The 17,354-nt window shown below is 37.0% G+C and overlaps 1 protein-coding gene across 11 annotated transcripts in view; it reads right to left on the bottom strand.

Moving 5' to 3' along the window:
* The window catches only part of LRRC4C (leucine rich repeat containing 4C), a 1,285,379-nt gene that overhangs the window by 311,512 nt on the left and 956,513 nt on the right, over nt 1-17,354 (bottom strand). The window contains exon 1 of one of the 11 annotated variants that reach the window (XM_072969827.1): nt 10,934-10,988. The exons of the other annotated variants lie outside the window; for them this stretch is intronic. The gene's annotated coding sequence lies outside the window, so the exon portion shown is untranslated. Of the gene's footprint in view, nt 1-10,933; nt 10,989-17,354 lie in introns of those variants that run through there. 11 annotated transcript variants of the gene reach the window in all.

Here is a 17,354-nt window from a genome sequence, read left to right on the forward strand (position 1 = left end):
TGGGACCGTTTCTTCTACCCTAACCATCAGAGGGGAAAAAAAAATGAATCACAGCTTCCGATAACCTATCAGAATAGCTGAGGGTACAAAAAACCTAAGTAAACTAAATTCCAGAAAGAGACAATACCTACCTAGGTGAGAAAAACTCCATATCTGGCTTCATTCTTAATAAAATGGCAAAAAGAAAAAAACCCAAATGAGTGAATGTACCATGAATAGGGGTAAAGAGAAAAAAGCCAAGCTTTTAACAAATTTCCACTGTCTCCATTAGGTTGGCATGATGTCTTACAATTCCCACATTCCTGGTGTAAGTCTCCATTCACCTGAACATCTTTTCCCGGGGTCCTCGGGGGATGACACACTCACAGAATACCCACGGCTGAGCACAGGGAAATCTCTCCCAGTTGTGCCAGACCTTTCTGTGCTCCAGCAATGATCTGTGGCCGGGTTTAGGTGTGAAAGCTGAGGAAGAAGCCCCCGAGGAGCCCTGGGCATTACCTCATGCACGGCAGCAGCTTATTGGAGATGCGGGCAGAGCTGGAGGGAGAAGAAAACTCTCCTGTAGTGATGAGATCAAGGAGAGGATGAAAAGGAAAAAGAATTCCTCAAGGCTCAAAACATCTTGTATTAGGAAAAAAAGAGAGAGAGAGAGGGAGAACTCTTCCATGGTAAGGAAACATGGTAATGGGCTGAAAAATAGGAACACTCCCACGTCTTGCTGCAAAGACGTAAGCTAATGTGACCCACAATGTAGAATACAAAATAAAGCACAGCCACCATGAATTAAATAATTAAAACAAGTAATTGTAGGCATGGAAGAAAAAACACACATTGGAAATGCAAGCACTCTGAATAAAAGTGGGCAAAAATAAGGAAGATTGAAATACTTGTTGACTGATAGCAAAAAGAAAGAATAAAAAGGCCAAATGATGTTTAAAATAAAAAACGACTTCAAAGGAAAGCAAGAAAGAGCATATTCTACCAAATGGGACATTGAAGAAGACAGGAGTTAGGGGAAATTAGAGGAACCCCAAATATATTAAATTAAAGTAAAAATAGGTCAAAATTACCTTTGATGTAATTTAATATAGAAGACAGGCAATGAATATCCAATATACATGTTATATGATTCTTTGAAGAGAATAATAAAAAACACTTAGACAAAAATAATGTTAAAAACAATAATCTAAAAAAAAACCCTCCAGAAATAAAGAAAACACAATTCATTGTAAAAGAGAAGCAAATGGTTCTAAAATGTATAAAAGGTGTTAAACTTATTAACTCAAAATTAGTAATACGTAAACTAAAGCAGTACTGAAATAATATGCTACACTCATCAATTTGGCAAAAAATTAAGTCTGGTAATATTCTCTATTGGAAAGGCTGGAAAGGAAAAGATACTCTCATATACTTCTGGTTTGAGTACAAAATGTACAAGTCCAATGTATGAAAATTTTCTAGTATCTCCTAAAAAATATTTTTGTTCTCTGATTCAATAATCTCATCTCTAGGAATCTATCTACTTCTTTGGAAGTATAAAATAAAATATGCACAAAGTTATTCACTGTAGCATTAATTGTAAAAGAAAAGCATTTTAAACAACCTAGATAAAAACAATACATAAAAACAATGGAATATTACAGCATCCTTAAAATTAAACACACAAATAAGCAAATGAATCAAGGGAGTTTTCTGTATCTTATTTTGGAGTGATCTTCAAGACAAGGAAGTCATAATGAAGATCAATATACTTGGTAGTCATTTTTCAATATGAGAAAGGAGTGGAAACAAGGATATATTAGGCAAGAAAGATGGCAGGAAGCATAAACAAGAAACTGATAGTTATTAGTTGTAGGATTTAGGATGGTGGAAACTGAGGTGGAATAATAAAAGCAAACCTTTCCTGAGTTTGCATTCCTGAGTTATTTAAATGCTTTATATACCTGAAAAGTAAAATAACTTTAAAAGGTGCAAGACTGAGACTTGGAAACTAACTGGTTAATTCATTCTAACTGTGTATCAGGTTTCTAACATATCCATTGAAAGAAAAGAATTAGTCAATTGAAAGATTACATGTTCATCCCCAGTTGTGGTGGCAAGGTCTTTTCTCAGAATACCTGTGAATGTCTGGAATGAATATGATAGAAAAAAACATGACTTTGAAGCCCCTAGAGAACTCATACTTTCAGAGAGCAATGGATGCTAAAACCATCAGTCTCATGAGTCTCATGGTGCCAAAGACATCCTTCAGGTTATTTGCTAATAGCCAAGAGAGAAACCAACCTTCTCAAAGAAAGGATCTATCAAATGTACAGAGTTGCCAGACTTTGAATCACCAACAGTGACACAACCTGACAATATGTGCCTCCTGATATGATGCAAAATAAAATATACAGCATTGTTTTGCCAAAGGCAAAAATCAAGTCTTTAGGCCTAACTTACAGTTTACAATATAAAGGAGATAGGAAAAAAAATTAATACACTCCACAAGGAACAATCTGACAAAGCCAGAATGTAAAATGTTTTATAGGAGAACTGGCCAATTTTTTCAAATAGTCAACATTGAGGGGAAAATGAGGAATTACAGATTAAAAATACTAAAAGTTCTAATTGATATGATGCATAAACTTTAACTCTGGTTTTAAAAAAAATACTGTGTTGAATTTTTTTTTGAGACAAAGGAAGGCATTTAAGCATTAATACTACACTAGCTAATATTGGAAAATCATTGTTAGTTTTTTAGATGTGATGATATTGCAGTGATTCTTATTTTTAGAAGAAACTGAAGTATTGAGTAAATTATCATGACTTGCACAGCTTACATTCAATCTCTCAACTGGTTGAAAAGATTAGATAGATAAGATAGATAAATAAAATGATGGACAGATGAACAGAGTGGTAAAACAAATATGGCTAAATGCTAATTTTTAATACAGTTGATTTTTAAATATACAGATAATTATCACTATCCTTCTAATACAATAAAGTAAAAATGAAAATTTTATTATGGTTGTCGCTAATGTAAATAGCTCTTGAGGAGAAAGTAAGTCTTCTCTGGTTGATGTTTAAATCAGAACAGCTATCTAGCTAATTTGGCATTGGTTATCTGACTCATCAATGTTCATTCTCCTCATCATTTTGGTATTAAGAAACTGGAAATTGAGCCCTTCTGAAAACTTCCTTTGCAAATTGGAGAATCCAGTCAGGGTAGGCAAAGTTACTTGGTAGAGCGCCCCAGAAAGCCCTGTAAATCCTTCCTTTCTTGTTCTGTGCCAACTGGAACATGAACTCAATGACTGAAGGAAGGTTTAGCTACTATGCTGACTCCTGAGCTGACGTGCCAAGGATGGTGGAGTAAGAAGATGGAGGGTGCCTGGTCCTTATACGTGTGTGAATGTTCTACTCTTAGACTTATTTTAATGAGAGGAAAATAAAGCTTTTGTGTTTATACCACTGTAATTTTAAGGCCTCCATTATTTTCAGTTTAACCTAATCCTAACAAATACAGCATCTATAAAAATTTTCCTGTCCAGATTCCAGTTGTGAGTACATGAAAATTTTCATGGCTATCTGCTATAGAGTAATTAATGGTCCTTAAATGATATCCATGTCCTGACCCATGAAACCTATGAATGTGACCTTAGATGGCAGAAAAAAGACTTTGCAGATGAAATTAAATTAAGGATCTTGAAATGGGGAGATTATCCTGAATCATCCAGGTAAGCTCTTAATGAAATCATATGTATTCATAAGCCCTCTTATAAAAGGGGGACTTAGACAGTGATTGGAGAAGAGGAGAAGGCAATGTGACCATGAAGACGGACACTGGAGGGATGCCTCACAAGGCAAGGAACTCTGGCAGCCACCGGAAACAGGAAGAAGCAGGAAATGGGCTCTCTGGTAGAGCTTCCTGGGGGGACCAGCCTGACCAACACTGGGATTTCAGTCCAGAGAAACTCACAACGGGTTTCTGGTCTCTAGAACAGTGAGAGAATGAATTTCCGCTGTTTTAAGTCATGAAGTTTGTGGTAATTTGTTGTAGCAGCCACGAGAAACTAATACAACATCTACAACATCTATTCCCACATGTGGATGCCATCAGCCAGTTCCATGCTTTGTTTCACATTTACAGCATCCCAATCAGATTGTGTGCTACAATCTGGCTAGATATCCAAATGGAGATCTAACTGAAGGCAAGCTCTAAAGCAAAATTAAAGAGCTCTACATTTCCACAGCAACAACAACTAACAGCCCCTAAATGCTTTCTCTGTGCTGGTGCTCACTTATCTTGACCAACATGAACAACTCATTGAGGTGGTTTCCTCAAACTTTGCTAGTTTCCTGTTTAAGGGTGGCAAAACAGTGGCTTGTGCAGTTTAAGAGCCCATGACCACAGTGGTGGCAGAATCCATCCCAAGGCCACAGCTGTCTAACTCCATTGCCTGTACTTTTAACCACCATGACTCACCATCTCTGAAAATGAAGAAATAGCTATGGAGTTGAGTCAACCTTAGGATACTTGGTACACATCAGGTATCTTCTTTTTCTAATTCATCAATACATGGAATGAAGTGGACTTCCATGTGTAATTTGGTGCTAAAAGCTGGCACACTTCTTGATTACAAACTTTCACCAGGTACTACAGAATGATCAAATTTCAGCAGGTTTAAGACCTTATTAAACATTAATTGCAGTATCTTCTGATAGATGAAGACATCTTTGATGCATCTTTAACAGAAAAATTAGCTAGAACTTGACACTTGAAGAGTTACAGAGCAAAGAAATTCCAAAGGGCATGCAAAATGCAAGCTATTATCTTGCACAGAATTTTGGAGCTATTGTTAAATAGATTATAAAAACTACCTGCTCTATGTGCATTTTCATTAAGAATAAAAAATTAGAAAGATAACTCATTAAAATATGACCAGAATATATCTGAATGGTCAATTAATCTTTAACTCTGTTCATAAAAACTAAGTTATACAGAATTTTAGTTTGATTTAATTTCAAATTTGTATTGAGCCCCCAAGCTCAATTTTTTTTAAAGAAAAAAACAAATTCATCTTGATTCATGGGAAAATTACAGATTTTAATACCATTCATTTACTTCTGAAATTATATGATATCTATCGGTTTTATTAGTTCTTTGCATTTTCTAAATATTCCCACAAATTATGTAATCTCAGGTAACACTGTAAGGTGTGTATATTACTATCAATGCCCATATTATGGGTGAATAAAGTGAACTTCAAGACTTTAAATAGCTATCCATACCCACATAGCAAGTAAATGTTAAACTGGCTCTTGAACTGAAGTCTTTCATATTTCAAAGGCTACACAGAATTTTAGCTGCATCATACTGCCAGGGAGCCGTAAGAAAATCTCAGAGGTGGGAAAATACATTAACTAGAAAAGGACAAACAGAATTTGCATGTGTGTAAGCACTTGGCAAATGCAATTCCAATTCTTGCTTAACTTAAGTCACTGAAAGTCACAAGGGAAAGAAAGGAAAGGAAAGGAAAGGAAAGGAAAGGAAAGGAAAGGAAAGGAAAGGAAAGGAAAGGAAAGGAAAGGAAAGAAAGAAAGAAAGAAAGAAAGAAAGAAAGAAAGAAAGAAAGAAAGAAAGAAAGAAAGAAAGAAAGGAAGAAAGAAAGAAAGAAAGGAAGGAAAGAAGGGAAAGAAAAGGAAAGAAAGGGAAAGAAGGGAAAGAAGGGAAAGAAAGGAAAGAAGGGAAAGAAGGGAAAGAAAGGAAAGAAAGGAAAGAAAGAAAGAAAAATATCCGCAATGACCTTCCCGGCACCTTGCCCTTGTAACTCTGTAGCTTGTATAGCAGAATCCACTAAATCTCTCTAGATGTTCGACCCCTACTCAGATCATGTTCTCATGGGGGAAGTACAGGAGTCTTTCTGTCAGCAACTTATTTACAAAGTAACAGTGAATTAACCTTGCCAGGAGCTTTACTTAGACCGAGGTGTTCTAGTTCTTCAAGAACGGGTTCTTTCTTATTCAACAGTGATTGGGACCTTGTCTAGTATTTTATTTTTTCCCAGAGTTGAAATTGTTACCTTTGTCCCTCTGACTCCCAGTAAATAAATCTTTTTCTTTCTGTTAACTGGATCTCCTTAATGTTGCCTGCTTGTTTGGGTTTCTAAATATCTGCATCCTAAATGGATTTCTCTGATTTATAGCTTGGACTTGTGTACTTTGGATTCATTTTGGACTTTTTGCTTTCTGTCTTTCCTGCTTCGTGTGTCTTGACTCTTTAATTAGAACATACCATCTACGTCCATGTTTCCACCAGCCTGCCCATGTGCCCCTCCTCACCTCACCAACTTTCCATGGCTGCCTAACTCACATTTTCAGCTTCCTCTCGTTTGAATGCTCTTACGGCTACCCAGTGGTATTATGAAGTCTTCTCCTTAATTTTTTTTATAAAAGAATATGATGGAATATAATATAACTTTAAATGTTTGTAGGGCTTGTGAAGCTTTCTTCTTTATTAAAAAATAAGCAAAAAAGGATCATCATGTAACTGAAGACAGCATCATATGTTTAGGGCTCAGACAGACCTGGGTGAATTCTTGGTCCTACTATTTAATCACTATGTAACTGAGGACGTCACCTGGAAATAAATGGTCCCTTTCTCCTCTGTTGGGTTCAGGCACTACATTTATAGTCACTGGGTCCTATCTGATTTATCCTTAATTTCTGTCAAGCCCGACTTCACTGATCCCATCCTCCTGCATGACTTTAGCCCAGGTCCTTGTAACTTTCCACCGTTATCACACAGAGACTTCTAATAGCCTTCCTGCCTTGAGTTATGCTCCTTTAAAAGTTCATTCTCTTCACTGCTTCTGTGATCTCACCTATTTTTATACATCATTCTCTGCTTAGAATATCCCTTCTTCTACTAAGAATTCCTACTCATTTTTCAAAACTCAATTTAGATATTACTACTCCTGGGAATCTTTAGACAACCCCCTCACTGTTCCCTTTCTCTGCCCAACACACACTCATCAAATCTGCATTAGGAGGGCCCCATATAATCCTGCATAATCTTGCAAAATATATTAGCGTTTATTTACCGTGCTGGGTTTTCATGGTTTATATATGAGTTTGTCCTTGATGGCAGGAACTTATTATTTCTGTATCTGTAATTCCTAGCACAGTACCTGGAACCTGTTGGTCACTCCAAAATGTTTGTTATACAAAGATGGAAGCTACCACTGCAACTCTCGGAAGCAACTGCGAACTCACAATAAATGGAATTCTGCTTTATCCTTCAGCAACACGTACTTTTTTCTATCATTTTTTTTTCACTTCCAGCTGTGAGTGTCTAATATGATAGCTTCCATTTGCTGTTTGATCACCAAAAGGCAGGGCAGTGGGATCATTTTGTTGACTAGATTTTATGATTTCTGCTCTGATAAATAGTGAGTGAACTGGTCACCCATTCATCCATTTATTCATTTAATCTCTATTTTGGAGTCATGGGTACCAAAAAAAAAAAAAAGAGGCCTTCAAGTTCATAGTCTAATAGAAACTTAATGCTGTAAATGCCCACTCTCCTTCCCTGACTGCCTTCTGGGGAACGAGTTTCTCTAAAATATATAAATACCCATACATCTTCATACAAATAAATAAAATATATAAATAAAATAAAATGTAGTTGTTTCAACATCAAATATTCTATCCCAGAATTTGGAGTTTACTCACAAAATTCAGAATTTTTATTTATTTATTTTTTGCCTTTGTCTTTCAACAGTACTTGGCAAGGCTCACACTGCTCTTTGAGTTATTATTAGATAAAGCAGTCATCTGCCTTTTCCCCACTCCTACCCCCAAAAACATCACCTTGCATTAGTAGACATTGGACATGACACAATGTCGAGCTAGTCTTCTCTAATGAAATTCTAGATGACTCTGGGATAACCCGTAACTTGACCTTGTAGTGGATACATGTATGTTGCGCCAATCTCCTTTTCAAAACATCCCCACTCATAATTACTTAGCTAGTCAGATTGCTAATGGAAGAGAAGTTTAAAAAGAAAAAAAATCTAAAGTTCTTTGTTTTCTAATGTTCCTCATGTTCTCAGTCATAAATTAAGCCCTGGGGGTGAGGAATGAATTGCACTGTAGCTCCTGACCTCAGAAGTAGGGAAAATGCTTCTCTTTTTCCACTGGTGACAACACTAAAGGGAGTAACACTAAGGCTGGAACTCCTGAGCTGCCTCTGTCTCTCATTTCAGAGCTCCTAACTCAGGAATGTGCTTTAGTATGGAAACATAATTTACAATGCGTGGAATTTTCAGGATTATTAAAATGTGGTTTAAGAAATACAAAACAAATGTAGAAAAAGAATTTTTATTTTCTAGTAGAAATGTCTTGAGTAGAATGACTTTCTTACTGAGCAGAGACAAATCCTGAATTACTGCACTGTTTATCTGAATATTCTGAGAATAGGAGAAATTACCTATGGAAATGGTAAGTAACTTTGTATTACAAAATGTGGATAAGCCATGTTCATGTGTCTTCTGCAGCTGTGTAACAAATTATCACAAATTTAGCAGCTTAGAACAACACATCTTTGTTATCTCACAGTTTCCACAGGTTATGGATCTGGGCACAGTTTACATCAATTCTCTGCTCGGGGTCTAGCAAGGTTGCGGCATGGTGGTGGTTAAGGCTGTAATTCCCTTTGAGGCTCAGGGTCTTCTTCTAATCTCATTGTTGACAAAATATATTTCTTGTGGTTGTAGGAGTGTAGCTCCCAGCTCCTAGATTCTGCCTATCATTTTCTGCCACATAGCCCTCTCCATGACTAACAAGAGCCCATTTGTTACTAATTTTCTGTCTCTTCTAGACCGTATTTAGTAGACTCACCTGATTAGTTCAGACTTGGCTAGCATACCCTTCCCTTAGATAACTCAGAGTCATCTGACTGCGGACCTTGACGACATCTGAAAAATTCCTCCACATTTGCTATATAATGTATTCTGTCATGCACATGCTATCCCACCATATTCACAGTTGAACCCACAATGAAAGGGAGGAGATTATACTGGGAGAGTGAGTACACAGGAGGCAGGCATCTTGGGGCTCTTAGAATTGTGTCTACCACATCATTTTATACCCCAAGGTTTAATAATTCAGAGGGCTTAATTCAGTGCTACCCAAAGCAGACAGATTTATATCTTGGATTAACATAACTCATTAAATTTAGAGACTATGGTTTCTTGCATATGCACTTTATTTTTAGAGACCTTCTCTAAAGAGATGGCACTAGAGAATTCAGATTAGCAAATGTAAGAAATTAGGAAGCAACTTAATACACACATAATTGAAAGTGTTTACAGAACAAGCAAGACCATAGCTTTATTTTGTTGGTTTGAAAGATCTATTGGTTTGAATTATATTTTCATTTACACATTTATTGCTCTACTAGCGTGGCAGAGCTTTCATATTATTTGAATCATATTTCCAGGATCTTTTATTTACATTAATGGTTGGTTAATGGTTAAGAATTATTTAAACCGATTTTCCAGATATACAAATTATGACTATGAAAGACCATTTTGCTTTCAGCTGCCATAGTTAATGTGCTTTATTTACCTTCCATTTTATTTTTAAGAAGTTTGGAGAACATATTTTATTCCAAAATTGACTTTCTTAGGTGTATTGAAGTTTCTTGGACATCTTTTAAAATCTTTCCTAGTAACTAATCCACCTTACAAGTTATTGTCTGTCTTTTAGTAAGTAATTCTTATCTCTTCCTTCTGCCCTTAGGATATTGACTAGGTTGGTTTCAAATAATTTATCCATTTTCTCCCAGACTGACATTATCTCTCCTCCCAGAGATCCTTCTAGATAGTAGAGTCGTGTCACTGAAACCTAATTTTTAGCTATATACCTCACCCAAAATGCCATGAAATATCCAGACTGATACACAAAAGCAAAACACCGACAGATTTGACCTAGCCTTCCTCTCTCTCTCTGTCTGTGGTGATTTATTCAGTGATGGTGAAATGGCCCAAGGTAGGCTATACGAATCATCACAGAGGCTTTTGCTAGAAATACCAAAGGGGTTCTCTTGCCTCTGGGTCGCTGAGATGTTAGTCTATCACCTGGAACTGCCAACGGCCACCCGTACAACTTCTGAATGTGAAGACAGTCCACTTGGGAATATAGCCAATCTAGAGGAAAACAGTGGCAAGATGTAGATACAGCTATAGATACAGATACAACATGTATTTCTAGGTGTATATAGTTACATATATGGACATAGAGATAGATGAATAAGTAGATAAATATATAATAGGGATGCAGATAGATCTTTCTATACTCATAAACATTATATAAGAAAAAGAGTCATTATGATATTAGTCTTGAGCCTCTAGACCAGCTGTACATTTTCCCAACTATACTTGAGTAATTTAAAGATATGCAAGCCAACAAGTTCTTTTGTTTAAACTAGTTTGGATTCTATTTCTGATATTTATAACCAGAAAAAAAGGTCTGAACCAATGCAATAGTCACACCATGCATTGGCTACGAGAACACTAAACGCTAAGGAAATAGGAAGAGATATACAGAAGTAAAACTGAGACAATTAAGGCAATTGGAGGTTTGCTCATGAAGATGGTTGGGACTTTTTCAGACTAAATGGATAAAGGTCAAGGAGCAAGCACAACGTGACTAACGTGTACTCATTTTTATTCCAGTTGTTCAGATAAGCTTTATGATGCTGGAATATAGAGATACTCTTAGGTTGATTATGAAATATTAAAACAGGAGAAATAGATCACACCATAATGAATTGCACAGATACTTTACAATGTGCTACCCAGTGACAGCATAAGTACATCCTGAGCCTAACCCTCAGCACCACCAAATTAAGTTATTTAGTATATCCTTCAATGGAATGCTGTCTTACCAACTAGAAAGACCAAGTCACTCCAGGTGCTGACTCTCTAGAGTATTCAGATCCACTCTTTGCCCTCCTGCATCGTATTCTGTACTGGGAGGCTGACCTTGAAGTTTGCTTTTCCTTGGTTTGCTTGATTTCTGGCTTCTTTTTGGGTTTAGGCAGTGGAAGTCCCTTGAAGGACCTGAAGAGTCAATAGGAGGAGGATGTTGGGGAATTCATTTCCGCCATCTTTGTGACTTGGCTGTATTCCTTTAATGAAGGCGAAGGCTTCTCTCGGGCAACCCAATACTTACAGCCACTCCTCCACTAACAATCTCTCTACTTCTCCGTGCAGTTCTAAGGGTGGGAAGGGCTCTCTTGTACTGGGCCTCCTGGAAACTTCTTAATCTCTCTAAACCTTGCCAAAATCATTTGGATTGAGTGTGCCATCTGTTTTCTCACAGTGCTCAAATTGGTTTTTATTTATCCTTTATAATACATCCTGTAATTTTCAAATAGTCTACAAAGGACATGCATTGCTTTTAAAATCAGAAAACAAGTCACATTTTGAAATATGTTTTTTTAGAAAATGCCTGATGAATATTTCTAGAAACTTGCAACTCAAGCTAGAGCATGGTGATTATGTCTGAGGAAAAGGAATTAATGCATGTTGACATTTTTATATTGGGCGCCACATTAGGGAATTGGCATAAGTCATCTCATTTATGCAAATGGAGTTTTCTATGATCCTCTTTTACATGTAAAATAATTGAGACGTTGGTCATATATCTAGCAAGCAGAAACAGCAATTCAAAATGGCACCACATACATAGGTACAATCAGCTTGTATATGATACGCATTAGTAAAGAGGATGATAAATTAACGATATCTGAGGTGGGGATCTCTGCTTTTCTGGGACAATTAGCACTATTCCTTCTAATTTTAAAATAGTAAAGAGTTGCTGAGTAGGTACTACACATCTTTTTTTTTTTTTGGATACTCTACAGCAAACTTGTATAAAGTAGTTTAGTGCTGTAAATAAATTCAAGGAATCTGCAATCAGACTCCCTGTGTTTGAATCCTAATTCTGTTGCTTGCTCATTATTTTAAACCTTGTTAATCTTTAATTTTTCATATGTAAATTAGAGAAAATGATAGTACCTCTCCCACAGGCTGTCTGGGGCGATTAAGAATACATATAATAAAGCTCAGCACAAGGCCTAGTGAATTAATATTATTAATATAATAAATGGGTTGGGCAGTTAAATAAGAGTGCTATTCTAACCCTGGAATGGAATGCCTGCTTGTTGTACTCTACAGATTATCTGAGTAAATAATGTGCATTTTACTTCGAAGCTTAATGGAGATTTCAAAGTTCAGGTTAAATGTACTTCTACAAATATTTATAAACCCAAATAGCACTTTTCTTTGTGTGCATGAAGCGAGAAAGATCAAAATGGTTAGAAAAAAAGACAGTAATACAAGTTTGTTTGTTTCACCATGACCAAATACCTTGCCTGAATCCCCACATCTTTGAAAAATGCCATAGAGCTCACTGATGGAGAAACATGTCATACCCAAACAAGTATACTTTGAGTAATACACCAGTGTCTCAGAAATGACACTTATGTCATTCACTGAATCATATATGATAAAACCGTGAAGAGTTGAAAGAAATTGCCCTGAGTTAAGCTATTACATGTTGAATTCCTTCCCAAAGAGAAAGCTCAAGATTCAGAAAGATGCTTTCAAAACATGTGTAGGAAGGAGAGGATGACCATGAAAATCCTGAAAGATCACTTATGATGACAGAATATAGGACCACATCAAGTCAGGAAGCTTTTGCCTGTCATCATTCACTTGTCGTTGCTAGGCAGCACTTCATTTCACAAACTGGGTGAAATAATCTTTCAGATTCTGTACGGAAATGGATTTGATTTCCAGTAATGGTGCACGCATTGTATTGGAAAACACAGAACTTGGGACATAGTTTGTATTAAAGTTCTCAATAAATACATCATAAATAATGACAAGCATAGAACAAAGAAGAGAAGGAAGAAAAATATGACTCCATTTTTACCTCTCAGATCTAAATAAATTATTCTATATTGGGTTATACAGTTCTACAGACATGGAAGTAATGTCCTCCTAGGAGCTGTCTTTGGCCTGATCACAAACTTTTATAAATAACCACATGAACAGAAATATTATCATTTTGATACTTCACATAGATTGTGGCCAAAGCTCTTCCATGTTCTTTATTTTCACCAGATCCACAAGTTCACAATCCTTGAGACTTGGAGGAAAGAACGTACCGGAAAAAAGCAAAAGGATCTGAATTTATGGTTGTCAGCCAATATTCTGACTCCATGTACACCTGAGGGATATGAGAAACATCCATCAGTGACAAGGAGAATGAGTAGAATGCATCTCTTCTGGAGAGGAAAGGGTCTTGAGAATCTCTAAGGCAGTGTTTTTATGTGTGTGAGAGCTGGAGTCCACATTCATCCAATCACCCTCTGCCTCAAGGTGAGAAATTGTGACTGAAAGAGAGTAAGGTCATATGAATTCATATGTTTTGAATTATGTTTGAATTCACTAGAAGATCCCAAAAGCTCAGAATCTGACCATTCCAAAATAACTTATGTAAATGCTCTAGTAATTGATGGCTGTTGTCTTGGAGACTTAAGTGCTAAACAAATTGCATTGATCTTGGCGTCCTCTCATGGCTCCTAAGGACTGTCATGCCTCTCACTCCCCGTTTGTTGTTCAAGTCTTGCTCTGGAACCACTAATTTGAAAAAGAGGTGGGGAACAGAGGAGGATGGAGAGGAAAAGAAGAGAAGTGTGGTTAAGCTGCATTGTTCCAAATTGTCAAAATGGATGAATTATCCCCCTTAAGGAGAAAGAGTGTATTGACTAAAAGTTTAGCAAGTAATTCACTGATATTTTAACATCTCCAAGGCATATTCCCCCTTAAAGGTGAAAGTGAGGGGAAATCTTTGATACTTGCAAAACTTAAAAAAAAAAGTTCAAAATGATGGAGCTAGAAAAGAAAGGGCACCCTTGATTTTGTGGGAGCCAAGTCCTGCTCTGCATAAGACATTACAACTGTATCACAAACCTCACTGCTGGATTTCTAGGTGGTTGAAGGGCCATGACTACATGACTCCCTCTGCGCAGTAGCTGACCCTGGACCCCATCCAGACTTGTTTTGTGCTCTTAGCCACCTGGGCTTATCCAATCAGAAATCATCAACAGTCTCTATCTGTATTTGGCCCCTCCTCTCCCTGAGGTGTTTGAGAAATGAAAATCAAGGGATTAGATGTTAGATACAAGTCCACAGGACAATCTTTTTTCAAGCAGTGGAGTAAAGATTTCAATTCTTATGAAAACTGAGTACAAAACCTTAAAAGAACATCTAAAGATAAAATTTTTATTTATAGACATTATTTCTCGCTTTCATTTTATGGTGTGAGAAAATGTATCTATAATAAAAGTGCATTAGCCTTTTAGTACTTCTCTAAATTTCACTTAAAATTAACTGACAAAACAAAATAGAAACGTTGTCTGCATGATTAATCTTTTTTTTTTCCCCCAGCAAGACTAAGCTTTTTTCCAGCAAGCCATTATTTGAGTGGTTATGGAGACCACCTAGTAGGGAGTTCAAATGCAAGGCATTTTGGCTGTTCCACCTTTGTACCATGAGTCAGAATGATTGTGTGCTGGCCCTGGAGCTGACTCCTGAATAACACCCGGAATTAGGCAAATGAATTAACCTCTCTCAACCAACAAACTTGGAACCTATATTGCAAAAGAACTGGGCTCTATGAATTCTAGGGAAGCTTCTAAATGTAGCACCCAAATTAAAAATATTTTTGTCTGCCCTTCCTCCCATACTACTTCCACTGCCCATGAATGTTACAAAATTTTTTAAAAGAGCATATTTCTTGCATTTTTGAGTAATATTTTATAATATACCCAGTTATTCATTTTACAAACAATTTTTTAAAAATGTCAGTATCAAAAATCACTATGATGAGAAGGAAAGTACTTAGTTCATAGAACTTGCAAAACTTGATAAAAATACTATCCCCTCCTGGATTTTATGGCCTTGGAAGATAAAACTAATCTGTTCAGCCCTTGGTTTTCTCATAAGAAGAATGGTGATCATGGCTACTTAGTAATGTTGTGGTAAGGACTGACTCAGAATAAATGCAAAATGTTTACAATGAAACAGGTGTTGCAGAGATTACGGTGATGTCAAGAACAATGATGATAATGTCTTAGTATAATTAAATCCCTCAGAGATGTTTATAATATGATGCTACTCATTTGACATTCATATATACAGGGTGGCTTTGGAACATAGCTACTGGGCAAAGTGGGATTTAGTGAAAAAAATAGCCTTTAGAATTAAATGATTATGGGAAAGGCCAATCACTCTCTAGAGTGTTTAAACAAATGTATTTAAACAAAAATGAAAACGTTGAGACAACAGAAAGTTAGAATTCTTCCTTCCCTCTGCCCATGTGATCTGCGGAGTTTTAATTCTACATTATTAATTTGGGGCTAGGTGGAGCTACAGTGACTAAGGACTCAGAAATCACCATGTGCCTCAGAGGAGTTAACAGCTACCAGGCACAACTGAAGGCACTGTTTTCAGCTGGTTTGGCAGAGGAGTCTCTCTGCTGGAGAGAGGAGAAGAGAATGAGATGTCAGTGTTGGCATAAACCATGCACGTTTGATGCCCAAACTGACAGTACTTAGGTGAACATCATGTCCTGGCTCTGCTTTCCAAAGAAATAACCTGTCAAACCCTTGAATGAATTTATACAACCTCCACATGGCCACTAGGAAAACATTCTGACAGTCAGAAAATGCATCTGCATTTTTAAGCATCCCATTCAGTGAGGGTCATATGACTGGATGGAACCAGCAACCAGCACACTCTACGTCTGATGTCTAGAGTGGCTTCTGATTAAAATGGCCACGTCATTGACCACTGGAAAGACTGAATCCCCCTCGGTCCATGATTCCTTTTACGAGTAGAAAATAAACTAGATATTTGCCTTTATGTGACTGATTTTCACATGCTTCCATACACTCAAGATCAACAAAGAACCACAAAAAGATCTTTTCAATTTCTACCCAATAGAATGATGATGATGGAAATAATATATAATGATATAAATATTATCATCATATAAGCATGTTGAGAGGACAAGAACCTATCTGAATAGAAGTCAAGGAAATACATGGAGGGCGAAATGAGTGGGTCCACTGAGGGCACGGGCCCTGGAACCAGCAAGAGGATTGGTCTCTGAAACTCCTTCCATGGAGAGAAAGGGAAGCAGCGTAGTGAGACCCAGGCCCGGGGTGATGGGTGGAAAGCAAAGAGAAGGGAGTGTTGGTTGTTCCATGGTGGGCCCAGGTCCAGATTCTCACGTATTAGTATACAATTCTGAGAATCGGGTGGAAATGCCTATAATAAAAGAGTGGTTCAAACAAAGGAGCAGTAATTGACAGTGGGTAGGGCCGTGGCTTCTGGAGTCAGAAACAACTGGTGTGTGATTTATCAGATATGTGACTGGGGACCATTCATTTAACCTCTCTGATCAGCAACTTCATTATCTGCATGGATCACAATGCCAACTTGATAAAATTATTAGGAGGACTAAATAAGATAAAATATCTAGAAAAAAATGAATGGAGAATATGGAAAAGTTAAAAACTTTTCAGTTTTTGTAAGTGACAAAGTAGGATACAGAACTAAATATACCATATACGTCAATGTTTCTCAAACTTTAACGTGAATCACCCAGGGATCTTGTCAAAATGCAAATTCTGATTCCGTAGATTTAGAGTGGGGCCTGGGATTCTGCCTTTCTAAAAAAAAGTTCTTGAAGATGCCCACGCTGCTGGTTCACAGGCCACACACTGAATAGCATCAGTACTTGATAATTTATATAAAAACAACACTCAGATTTTGTATGTAGTTTATGCTCAGTGAAGTGTATGTACATATGAATGTACATAGACACAAAAACTATCAAATGAAGAAAACCAGACTGGAGACATGCTAATTATTAAAAGAGAAAAAAAAATCCAGAATACATAATCCAGACAGTGACAGGTATTATCCGTTGCTGAATAACAACACTGATGATTAGTTACATGTGCACATGCATCTCTGCCCACGTGGAGCTCTGCTTTATGATTCAGCTTATGAACGATCTAGGACACCCTTCACTCCTTAACCGCGACTTGGTTTGCTTCTCTGCTTGGCTATTCTCTCCGTCATCGAAAATACAGGGAAACAATTCCCATTTAGGGAAAAAAAAAAAAAAAAGGAGACTTTCCCGATGGAAGATCTTCCCCAATAGGCAAAAATATGTCCCCAGACGCACTCTCCCCGACTTTAGCAAAATGAACATTTGGAGGGATC

Source organism: Vicugna pacos, chromosome 10 (assembly GCF_048564905.1).
Source record: "Vicugna pacos chromosome 10, VicPac4, whole genome shotgun sequence".
In the NCBI taxonomy this organism is placed as follows: Eukaryota; Metazoa; Chordata; class Mammalia; order Artiodactyla; family Camelidae; genus Vicugna; species Vicugna pacos.